Source organism: Sorex araneus, chromosome X (assembly GCF_027595985.1).
Source record: "Sorex araneus isolate mSorAra2 chromosome X, mSorAra2.pri, whole genome shotgun sequence".
Lineage (NCBI taxonomy): Eukaryota > Metazoa > Chordata > Mammalia > Eulipotyphla > Soricidae > Sorex > Sorex araneus.
The window spans coordinates 192,259,669-192,272,071 of record NC_073313.1 but is presented as its reverse complement, the minus strand read 5'-3'; the positions used below and the strand labels follow the sequence as shown (position 1 = coordinate 192,272,071).

The window sequence follows — 12,403 nt, the reverse complement described above, 5'->3', positions numbered from 1 at the left end:
AGGTTAATCACACACCGTGAAGGACCTGAATGAGTTCTTAGGAGAAAGGCAAAGTCTTAAAAACTGTGGAAGGCAGGATAATGTGAGTGGAGACCAGTTGCTGATATGGAAGACTCTGTAAGGAGTAATTAGGGTCTTATGACAGCCTTAAAAGATTGGTGAGCCAAGGGGTTTGAAGGACACCTGCAGGGTAAACAATAGTGAGTGTCTTGAACTGAGAGAACCACCAAGATTATAACAAAGCATTTGATTATTCATCCACTCAAAGTTGGTGCTTAATATGTGTCAAGCACATTGCTAGGTATATCGAAATGACTATGATACCATTATAACTGGTGCAAGGTACACTGAATAGACAGAAAAACATACTGAAAGAACTTGAACACAACATGACACATGCTTAGATCAGAACTATTTACAGTGAAGCTCGTATGAAGCACATGTGGGAAGGCTGAACACCGGAGCGAAAGGTCGAAGGATTCACTAAGAAGGGTTCACACTGCAGTTAGAGCTTTTAGAAAACCACAAGCTTACTAAACAGAAATGAATACTAGCTACCTACAGACAAGAATTCGGGAGAACTATAACTTGCCGGGAAGTTCATATTTCTGTGAGATGAAATGGGGCTGAAGTTATAACATTCAAATAGGGAAAAGGATAAAATCCTTAAAAGCAGTGTTTGAAAATTACTGCTCTTGGGGTCAGAAAGATATTACAGTGGGTAAGCTGCTTGAATTGCACATAGCTGGCTTGAGTTTGATCCACTCCATGGAATCCCCTGAACACCACTCTGATCCCTGAGCAGAGCCAGGAGTAAGTCTTGAGCACTGCTGAGCACTGTAGCACTGTCATCTTGTTGTTCATCCATTTGCTTGAGCTGGCACCAGTAACATCTTCATTGTGAGACTTGCTACTGTTTTTGGCATATCGAATACACCATGGGGAGCTTGCTAGGCACTGCCATGTGGGCGGGATACTCTTGGTAGCTTGCCGGACTCTCTGAAAGGGACGGAGGAATCGAACCCAGGGTTAGCCATGCAAGGCAAATGCCCTACCCGCTGTGCTATCGCTCCAGTCCATACTGCTGAACATGACCCCAAAATTAAAGCCCACAGAGCTTTATTTGTACAACTGATTATAGAGTAAAAAACTAATTTCTCAGCTATTATTTCAGAAGACTGAATATCAAAAGCATTGATAATAAAATGTGAGAATAAGCATGAACAATGCAAAACAAAGTATATAACTAAATAATCTAGTAGAACTTTTACACCGTGAAAAGAAACACATTTGACATTTAAGGTAGAAAGACATTAATAAGAACTAAGTTATCAATCACCAAGACTTTATTTAAGCCAGACACAATCTCCAAAGTATTCTCTGGCAGAAGTACATGCAATAAACATGAAAAAAAAAAAAGGAAAAGAGAAATGATAGCACTGTATTTTGGAATAGATCCTAGACTTTTAGAGTCATTCTTATTGGCTTCAAGCTGACACTAGGGCAGGAAGACCAATCACATGAAAAAATAATGGTCATCATTGTACATGCAGCTATGCCTCCTAGCATGAACACACTTTCTTTTACATGGATGTTTCCTATAAATGATTACAACATCTCTAGGCAAAATTCTGAAAAAAATCATCATTAACTATTACACTTTGAACTGCAGTACTATTTTTGGAAATTAAATATACCAGCTATCAAAAACAATCACTGAAACAAACCATGAAGAAAAAAAAAACAAAGATAGTTCATCAGTTCCACTTACAAACAATGGCTAGGGGTGTGGATGGGGGGCAACAAAGGAAAATTTTGTGGCTTACAACAAAACTCCTTAAACTTTATCCACTTGTGACTACTTTTACAGGACAACATATCATATGACTGCAGGTATATAAAATATGTAAAGAAACACTAATGTCAGAATTTTTACTTAAAACAAATTTTTCATGACTGATAGCACAGAAGGTAGGGTGTTTGCCTTGCACATGGCTGACCCGGGTTCGATTCCTTCACCCATCTTAGAGAGACCAGCAAGCTACCAAGAGTATCCCACCTGCACGGCAGAGCCTGGCAAGCTACCTATGGCGTATTCGGTATGCCAAAAATAGTAACAAAAGTCTCACAATGGAGACGTTATTGGTGCCCACTCGGAAAAATTGATGAACAACGGGATGACAGTGCTACAGTGCTACAGTGCCACATTCAGTTACAAGGGCAGTGGGGAACCTTTCTTTTGCAGAGACCATCTGACATTCATTACAACATTCTCAGGCCATACAATATAGGTAGACAGGCAAAGACTTCCTGTGAGAAGCTGTTCCTGTCCCATCCTACACTGGAGCCAGACCAAAATGTCCTGAGCCTGTTATGACCGAAGGGCTGGATTTTCTCCATCCCTATGTCACATAGCTAAGACCCACAGCTTAAAAACTAGGTCTTAAGTGCATATGCATCCTGCGTATAAGAATTTTCTGGCTGCTCGTGCTGTCTGTGCTACTTGATTTTACAAAGGGTTTCTGGGTGCACAAAAGCCAGTGGCAAGTGGACACCACAACTGAAAGATGTGGGAGCACACACAGCAGGAAGTGTGCCACAGTGAGCACCCATGTGGGTACCACAACTGCCACTGGTCTCACACACACACATACACACACACACACACACACCAGCAGCATGACAGAACATGCTTAAGAAGTGCTGAGTGAAGAGTGAGCCCCGTCAAGCTCATGTGAGTTGAAAGCCAACCAACAAGTGTGACTCTTGGCAAGTGTCATGGCCAGGTGTACATGCACCACAACTCATGTACTGAGAACAGGACAAACAAATATATCAGTCCAAAGCCAGTATAGGTGTGTAATCGCCAGTCATTACAATAACCACAACAAAAGGAGGCAAGAGAGGGAAGGAATGGAGATGGGACAACGATGGGTTTTGCTTAAAAAAATACATAGTAGTAACACATGGTATTTGTTAAATACTCAGTTAAAAAAAAAGATAAACTCATAACTTTAAAACAAGTTGTCGTTATTTATCAATTTTAATGCTGTTAAATTACCAACATCTCATATAACAAAAGCCTAAAACAGCTGGTTCGGGTGATAGAAGGCTGCAGATAAATAAATTTAAAGAGCACTATGTGAACTCACCTCGCCATAGTTATAATCCAGGCAATTAAGGTCAAAATAAACATAAATCTGTGTTTCACATCTCTTAATTAGTATTTTTAGTAAGGAATTTAATGCAATGATTATTTATGGTTTCGGTTTTTGAGTCACACCCAGTGACACTCAGGGATTACTCCTGGCTCTGAGATAAAGGATCAGTTTGACAGGCGTGGGGGACCATTTGGGGCACTGGGAATTGAACCCCAATGTGCCACATGCAAGGCAAGTACCCTACTCACTATACTATCACTCTGGCCCCTGTAATGATTATTCAGCTAGCAAGTTATATGAAAAAGAAAACTTTTTAATAAGTCAGAATGCAGCGGCTTTTTTTCCACTGAAAAGCACAGGATGAAATATTCTGAAGGTCTAAATAAACAATTTAGAAAAGAAGACAGAGTGCTAGAATTAGGCAGAGAGATTACCTAAGAATATTCTAGTGAAGGAATTACTAGACTGGAATTCAAACTCATTCATTCAAGCTATGTCAGAAGATTAGTCAAGATGAAATGATGCAAGAAATCTGCTTGCCAAGAACTCAAGAGGAGGAGGACCATGGGATCCTGAAACTGATATACCCCACTCACATCTTAGGATGGCAGATTGATATTGTTTCTATGGAAAACTATAATCAATTTGAACAAGTGATTGGCAAAGAGCATTCTGGAAAACTGACAACAGACAATATATTATCCAAAGACATCAGACTGACATATTGTTTTTGTCTGTTGACAGTATCAGACATTTAAAAGCTGAGTTGTTTATTACAGGTCTCTAAATGATAACAGTTCTTCTGAAAGTCCAGTTGAGTTTCCAGATTCCCTTTTCAGTGATTTTTTTCTTAAAAACCAAGTTTGCTTCTTATTCAGTTGTTGATAAATTGGCAATAAATGGAAAACTCCATCAGATTCAGATTGAAGATATGATTAAAAGACCATTTATTCTAGAATATGTCACAAGTGATTCTCAAAGCATTCTTCCAATCATTCATAACAATGGAAAAGAATATATTCAATAGGTTATAAATTAGAATTGTAAAGCCACATAAATTGTATAAGGAATTAAGGAAAGCACACAATACATAAACCAAAGTATTTCTATAAGAAAATAAAAACTTTAAATGACAAATCTTAACCATAAATTATGGTTCTTCATAAGTGATGCCATTTCTTTGTAATAAATTATTTTACATAGACAATGTGGTAAAGTAAGTCAAGAATGATAACCAAAATGATCAAGTTCATGATTAAAACCTTTTCTGAAATTACTACTTTATAATCAATAAGAAGGACCTTTTTAGATGTAGACTTTTTATCCAAAGAAAGCCACTGACAGTGGTTAATGGACCTATCGCTCTATATTCTGGCAATGTATCAAGTGGCAAACAACTGAAAAGTAGACTTAGCTAAAATATAGTTAAAATAAAAGACATTTTACAGTGCACCCCAAACACTTTTGGAAAAATTCTGCATGTTTATTCATATACTATTTTCTAGGACATTATTTTCCCAGTTAATGTGTTTTATCTTTCCCAAGTTATTATAAAATTAATCACAGATCCTCAAAGATGTAGACTCTTGTACTGAATCCAACACAAAGAATAAATAAAACTGCCTGGAGGAAGTCATCAGTTTAGTCATGACATCTAGCACCAACCCTGATACACTGGAAGGGAATAATGAACAGTGATTGCTCAAATCTTATCTCTTTTAATAAGAGGTACCCAAACACAACTAATATTTCACACACAGTAGGGCTCTAGCAAATTTTTCAAAGAAAATTAATTTTGTTCAGTCTTCTTGTTTGAACCCCTGACAGTACTCAGAAGAAATTATTTCTATTACTTCTATTTAGATGCTTCTCTACCTTCCACGTGCACCCCCCCCTTCAATCCAGTGTAAGAAACAGAACGCACTTCACTGTAGAGTGACAACTGGTTTCCATTTCAAGAGTGTTTGTAATTCTTGTGAAGGTATGGGAATTGAGAAGTGCTTACTTTGATTATGATGATGAAAATTTAATATCACATACATTATAGTATAATTGATCCTCCTCTTTGAAAAGACTGTATTTATTGCATTAACAAAAGAAAAATGATTAATCCAAATACTTCTAAGTGATCAATGACAGAGACAGCACTGGGCTGGAGTGCATGCCTAGCATGCAATAGGCCTGGGTTCAGTCCCCAGTACCACATGGCCCCCCAACCCCTCTCCCCACCCCTGCCCCCACAAGCACAGCCAGGAGCAACTCTTAAGCACTGAACAGAAAGTGATCCAGATAACTACTAGGTATAGCTCAAAAGACAAATTAAATAAAAATCACTTCAAATTATTGGTTATGTATGTACATATATAAATATATGCATATGTATATAAATTGTACATGAAGTTTTCCATCTTTAGATCTAGGAAGATCCAGCAGAAACTTTTTTTTTTTTTTTTTTGGCTTTTTGGGTCACACCCAGCAATGCACAGGGGTACTCCTGGCTCTACACTCAGGAAATACTCCTGCCAGCGCTCGGGAGACTGTATGGGATGCTGGGGATTGAACCCAGGTCAGCCACATGCAAGGCAAACACTTTACCTGCTGTACTATTGCTCTAGCCCAGCAGAAACTTTTTTTCACTGAATCTGTAATTGCTTAACAACAAAAAAAAAATTTTTAAGAATACAAATTGTAATAGGAATCATCTTGTTGAAATCCACCACAATTTCTAAACACTTGGAGGTGAAAAAATTAGCTGTCAAGGAAAAGCACTTACATTTTGAGATATGGATCAGTGAGTTCCTATAAACAAAGAAGTGCTTATGAAAAAGTAACATGTTTTCAGAGGCACAATGGTATAGACAGCTAAACTTTCAGAGGACAAATCAAATAAAAATAAGTGGTAAGCAGGTCTTCCTCCAGTTTGGTTCTCAGCCCACATCCAGTAAGACTAGTGTCTTACCACTATACTATCTATCTGGGGCACGTCTTTCTCATTGTAACAAGACTTTAACCATGAACTAAATTTCCTTCTGTTGCCATCCCACATAGGAAATATAATTTCATTCAGGATTGAAACCTCAAATGTGCACATAAGCCTGGAGATTAGCAAATGAATCCAAGAGGAAAGCCACTGACTCGGTATGGGGTTGCATGACAGTTTGGCTGCAACACTTCTATTTTCAGTAGCTGAGCATTTCAGGTATGCAACTTCAATTTTCTCCTCTTATCCCAGAGAGTAAGTTGTAATAAATCCTTGAGGAGAAAACAGTACATTCTTGGTGAGGAAAGAAATGTAACAGAATGAGAATGCTTGATATTCCAAGAGTCATGAAATACTAGTACTAGAGCATCTATTCCAACACCCGCATTTAACAGATGAAAAACTAGAGCCCAAAGGAGTTAAATGACTGGCTCCTGGGACACACACCTGCTTAGTAGCACAGCCAGAACTAGATGAAGAACCTTTTGATAGCTATTAACACACTGACGCCGATGCATATACCAGTGGCTCAAACTTGGATGTGAATTAATTAACACAATTTACAGTGCCAGCATCAACATGTTAAACCACAATCTGATGGTTAACATAAAACATTTCCCAAATTTCTCTTCTAGTCTTTCTTGCTTTGGCAGTTTCCTGCCAATTTCAGTGTGATTAATTTTGGGCAAAAAAAAGGCAGTTTATAGAGTTCCTTGACACTAACACTTTCTTCACATATTGACTATCAAAGTCACTATATAAAATTACTACTGCTTCAAATTACAAATGCAATAATTGCATATATATTTTAATGGTATGCTTTATATTTTCCATGTGTTATCACTTCTAGCCCCAAAATATAAAATTGTCAGTCTTCACCTTTTGTTTTAGGACCACACCTGGCAATGCTCAGAGCTTACTCCTGGCTCTGCACTCAGGAACCAGTCCTGGCAGTCCTCGGGGCACCATATGGAATTCTGGGGACTGAACGCAGAGCAGCTGCATGCAAGGCAAGCACCTTACCCCCTGCACTATCTCTCCAGTCCTGTCTTCACTTTTTAAATATAACAGTTTATCAAACTATATTTAACCAAACCTCCTACATGTACCGGATAACAATATTTACGTGTCTCTAAATACTGGTTGCATAAAGAAGCTATAAATTCCCATTTTAAAAACTTTTATATATTTCACTGTATTCCAATCCAGCAGCCAATCTATTGCAAACTATCAAGTTTACAAGCATTTTGGAGTGACTTATTTCCTCTCTGAAATATCCTGCTGAAACTCATGATCATAAAGGTCGCAAAAAGTAAGACAATAATTGCCTTGGCTCTGGAGTGATCTGAGTGCAGAACAAATGATTGCCCCCACCCCTCAAAAAAAATCTAGCAAACAAAAAATCCTGCTTGCCTTATAGTAGATGTTACACAAAGCATCATTAAGGACCACAGTGTAAGACGAAGAATAGTGACTTAAATAAATACACTAGTGGCTAACACATGCAAGGTTCTGATCCTACTTGTATCAACTCATTTAAACCTCACAATAATCATGATATATATTTTATATACATATATACAAACAGATGTGGAAATTGAAGTCCAGAATGATTACATAATTTACCAAATTAAATATCTAGCAAATAAGGAAAGATTCCAATTTTGATAGGCTAGTTGCTAACCTCACTGCACTAATAAAACACATCTCAAGAACTTTGATTCAGGGGCTGGAGTGATAGCACAGCGGGTAGGGCATTTGCCTTGCACGCGGCCGACCCGGGTTCAAATCCCAGCATCCCATATGGTCCCCTGAGCACCGCCAGGAGTAATTCCTGAGTGCAGAGCCAGGAGTAACCCCTGTGCATCGCCGGGTGTGACCCAAAAACAAAACAAAACAAAAAAAAAGAACTTTGATTCAGTGAGAAGATGAAATTTAAAAAGTGCCCCCAGGCCAAAACTATGGTTAATCTATAGAAAAGCCTATGAGTTGATTTCTTTTCCATTTTTCCCCCAAATTATTTTTGTTTGGGGGCAACACCCAGCAATGCCCAGGGGACCAGGTGTTATCGAATTTAAACCAACATTATGGCCAGAATCCTATGATAGGCAAGCAATTTAAGCTTTGTACTATCCAAGTCCACCAACTCATATTTTTAAAAAGTGAAACTGAAGGAAAGCCTAAAGTATCATAAGAGAACCCCAACTTCCTTGGAGGAAATTAGATTACATACATGAATGCTTAGGAAAATTCTTTTTCCCCCCATAAAAAAAAATACATGTAGGACTTTGGGGAACCTGAGCTGAAAGTAGACTATTTCAGACAATCCCAAAACTGCAGAAAAAAAAATTTTCTTGTTTGGTTTTCGGCCACCACCTGGTGGGCTCAGGGGACCAGGTGCCTCCCCTGAGAATCAAATCTGGAATAACAATGTGCAAGGCAAGCACTTCCCACTTCACTTTCTCTCTCCAGCCCCCTAACCCAGCATTTTTTTAAAAAAAAAAACATTAAAGCTATAATCTCAATGCTAAATAGTTTGCTGAGGTCATATGGCTTAGAACAATGTACTAATTTCTAGACTTTGGTGCATTCTATCTCTATCTAATATTTGCAATTTAAGAGAGAATTTACAGTGGGCCAGAGTATATTTACACACCACTGTACAAAAATCTATCTGCAAATGTGCGGAGAATATCTACCAAAACACTCTGCAAATTCTAGGCTAGGGTCTCATAATGTGTCTAGTAACCCAAGAGTTCTAATTCAACCACATATTTAATTAATTATCTAATGGGGGGAGGGAGGGGCTCCCAAGCAGTTTCCAGAAGGCCCTGAGCCACTCCCTCTTTTCAGCCAACCTGTCTGGAAGGTTGATTCCCAGGCCCCTCAGATGCAAAGGGCCCTTCAGTGTTGGGAAACATCCAGGACAGGCCTTACAATGGTAGGGGCCCTCCAGGGCTTTTACCCAATGATGGTAGGGGCTGGTGAATGTGTTGGCAGACACTGGACCAGTGTAAGATGCATGCAGAGCATGTACAATAACCTCTCTACTGTCAACCAGACCAACAATTTACCTAACTTCCATGATAATATCATTCCAAATTAAGCCTTCAATATTAATGAATATAAATGAATAGAAACCCTCTATGTTCCAAGTGAGTATCAGAAAAAGATCTTTTCCGATAGGGCTTCATTCCTTTTCTAAGGAAGGGGAAGTGCCAGGTCCTCATATATGTGAAGCATGCACTCTGCCACTGAGCTACTTTCCCGGAAGGGCTGGCTTCTTTCTGCCTCAACAGACACCCTGCATCTGTGATGACAGTGATGATGCTAGTGGTAGTGACAGTAGTGGCTAAAGGAGAATATAATCAGGTTAGGGATGAATAGGATAAACACTTTTGCACATTTACAATTTACTAAATCCAGTTAACTATAGAAATCAAATACATACCTACTACTGAATAGGAAGGGCTACAGATTTCCCTTCCCTTTGACCTTCTAGAGTTTGAGAGGGCTATTTATTATCTGTTAATAGGGACTAGCCATTTCCCCATTAGCAGACATACTTGGTTCAACAAAAATACTTCCAATGACATTCTTTAAAATAATCAGATACTTCCATATTTTAATTTATATATCTTATATTATTAAAATTTTAATAGTCCAAACTGACATTTTGTTATCTTCGATTAATTATTATACATAAATCATAATAAGCTAGTATTATGGCTATAAAAATGATCGACAATGTAGCTAACATACTGGTGTATCAAGTTCATGTAAATAATAAAAAAGAAAAAATAACATAAATGACAAACAGAATGCCTGCAACATTTTTAAGCACCATCAAACAATATCCCCAAATTCAGTTAGGGTAAATTAAGGCATGTTCCCCAAAGTGTAAAATAATTCCACTTAACTATTAAAGTGACATGACAAACATCTGGATGTTTTTCAACTGAAACCAGCAGCAAGGACATAAACTCTTTATGACATACAATCCATCCCCATATCCTGCAATTTCTTCTGCTGGGCCTCAGACTGATCTGAAGCTACTATCATCACTTTCAAGTAGTACATGAAACTCTACCTTCACATATGATTAAAGTTTTACTGTTCTTCTCCTTACACAGCTACTTGAGATTACTCTTTGGGTACAAATTTTTATAAATATCTAGACCACTTGTCTAGTGTTTCAGATTCTTCCCCTATCAGTTCAAGAAAGGCACTAAGAACCACTTAACACATTAAATAAGTAATTATCTCCCAGTACACTGAAGGTGTGAAGGCAACTTTCCAAAGTAACATACAATTCAACTGATGCTTATGCCTTGAATACCTCTAGAGTAACCTCTACTTTATCTTCCAATTAAGATTAAAGGTAAAATATCCACTTTTAGAATTAAGCAAATTAGGGGTTTACTCTTTGTTGAAACAAGAAAAAAGAAGACTGACTATACAGCTTTCTAAAACCAGCTTAATGTTTGTAAAGGTGAGAGAATAGGTGTGTCAAATAATTGTCATCATCCAGGAAATGAAAACTCTACGATTAAGTTGAGTTCTGGTCAACAAGGCAGAAATCATTCCATTAAAAATTGAAAAGAGGGGCCAGAGCGATAGCACAGCGGGTAGGGCATTTGCCTTGCACGAGGCCGACCCGGGTTTGATCCCCAGCAACCCATATGGTCCCCCAAGCACTGCCAGGAGCAATTCCTGAGTGCAAAGCCAGGAGTAACCCCTGAGCATCGCTGGGTGTGACCCAAAAAGCAAATAAATAAATAAATAAATAAAAATTGAAAAGAAATGTTTTTATTAAGAAAATGTCAAACTTTTTTATTAGGTTTACTTTCCTTATTCATATACCTCAGAAAATATATTGCAGTTTGAGTTAATATAGGGTTAATTCAAATACTCAAGGTCATATAATTGTTAAGGTTTTTATTAAACTGAATTTGGTAGTAGTTGCATTAAATTCAAATTATATCTTATTATTCAGAAAATTCCATTTTGCTTATCTAAATGTAACTGCTATAATGTATGTAACATACATGTAATACATAACATAAATGGTTTCCCCCCCTGGGTGAATACAAACTGCTCCTAATTCTGCTTATCTTCTGTTATGCTTCACTATGCTTTTTCCCTACCTCCCTAAAAAGAAACAGTATAGGCATGAATTAAGGTAACTGGATATGTACTACTCCAATGTAGTATATTCAGTTTAACATGTAAGATATAAAATGCAGCACCTTCTCCTTACATAAGAGTGGGGGTTGGGAGCTAATGTACTTTAGTGAAAACTGTTATTTCCTATTGTAAATAACCCCTAGTTTTAAAACATTCTCTCTCCAAATATCTACAACAGAGCATATTTCTAACTGAAAGTCAACCTTTATTTGCTGCAAATAAGAGTATATGCATAGTCAATCATATAACATTTACATACTTGGACACATTTTAATTTCTAATGTGAGACCTTATATGTGCTTTTACTTTCTAATCCTGACATCAAATCTTGACATCAAATCAAACAAGCACATGTTAAACTATATTGTAATGTGATATTGTTACATAAGTTTCCTGTTGGCATAGACAAATACTTCCCAATATCCTACTGTGTTACTCTAATTTAGAGTTAAATTTTGAATTAGAAGGTTCTGCCGTTATTATAACACACACCTGAAAAACCAATGTTGCAGTCACAGATATGACCTTTCCCAATAAAACAAGGGTTTTAAATTTTTTTTCTTTCTTTAGGTTCTTAACTAAAAGATGTTAATCTACTTTTCAACACCTTTAGTCATAAAAGTAGATGTTTGAAGAAGGTAGGACAGTCAGCTTATTATTTTCCTGAATCTGGATACAAAGTAATCAAATGTGGAGAGGCTTATAATAAACTGCAACCTCCAAAACAAACTGTGTCAAATAAAAGCCTGTGTTTTCAACATCCAGAAACACTTATTTCTGACATCAATTGTTTTCATTTTTATGTTGCTATTTTCCATTACGTTCACAGGAATCAAAAATGTAATACTTCATAGCAATACACAGCATTAAGAGATAAGAACTCTTTCACATTCCCTCTTAAAATAAAGGCATCTAGGCTCAATTCTAGAGATCCACCTTCTGTAGGAATGTTCCTTTCCTTCACTAAGGAAGATAAAATACAACCCAAAATGCACAGTAATCATTACTGATGTTATACATAAATAATTATCCTTCTTTAAAAGTTGTAGAGCCGCAATTTTTTCAAACTCAGTAA

The 12,403-nt window shown here is 37.3% G+C and overlaps 1 protein-coding gene across 12 annotated transcripts in view; it reads right to left on the bottom strand.

Annotated features, from left to right (window-relative positions):
- Positions 1-12,403, bottom strand: part of PKP4 (plakophilin 4) — a 278,532-nt gene that overhangs the window by 264,238 nt on the left and 1,891 nt on the right. The gene's annotated exons all lie outside the window — the stretch shown is intronic.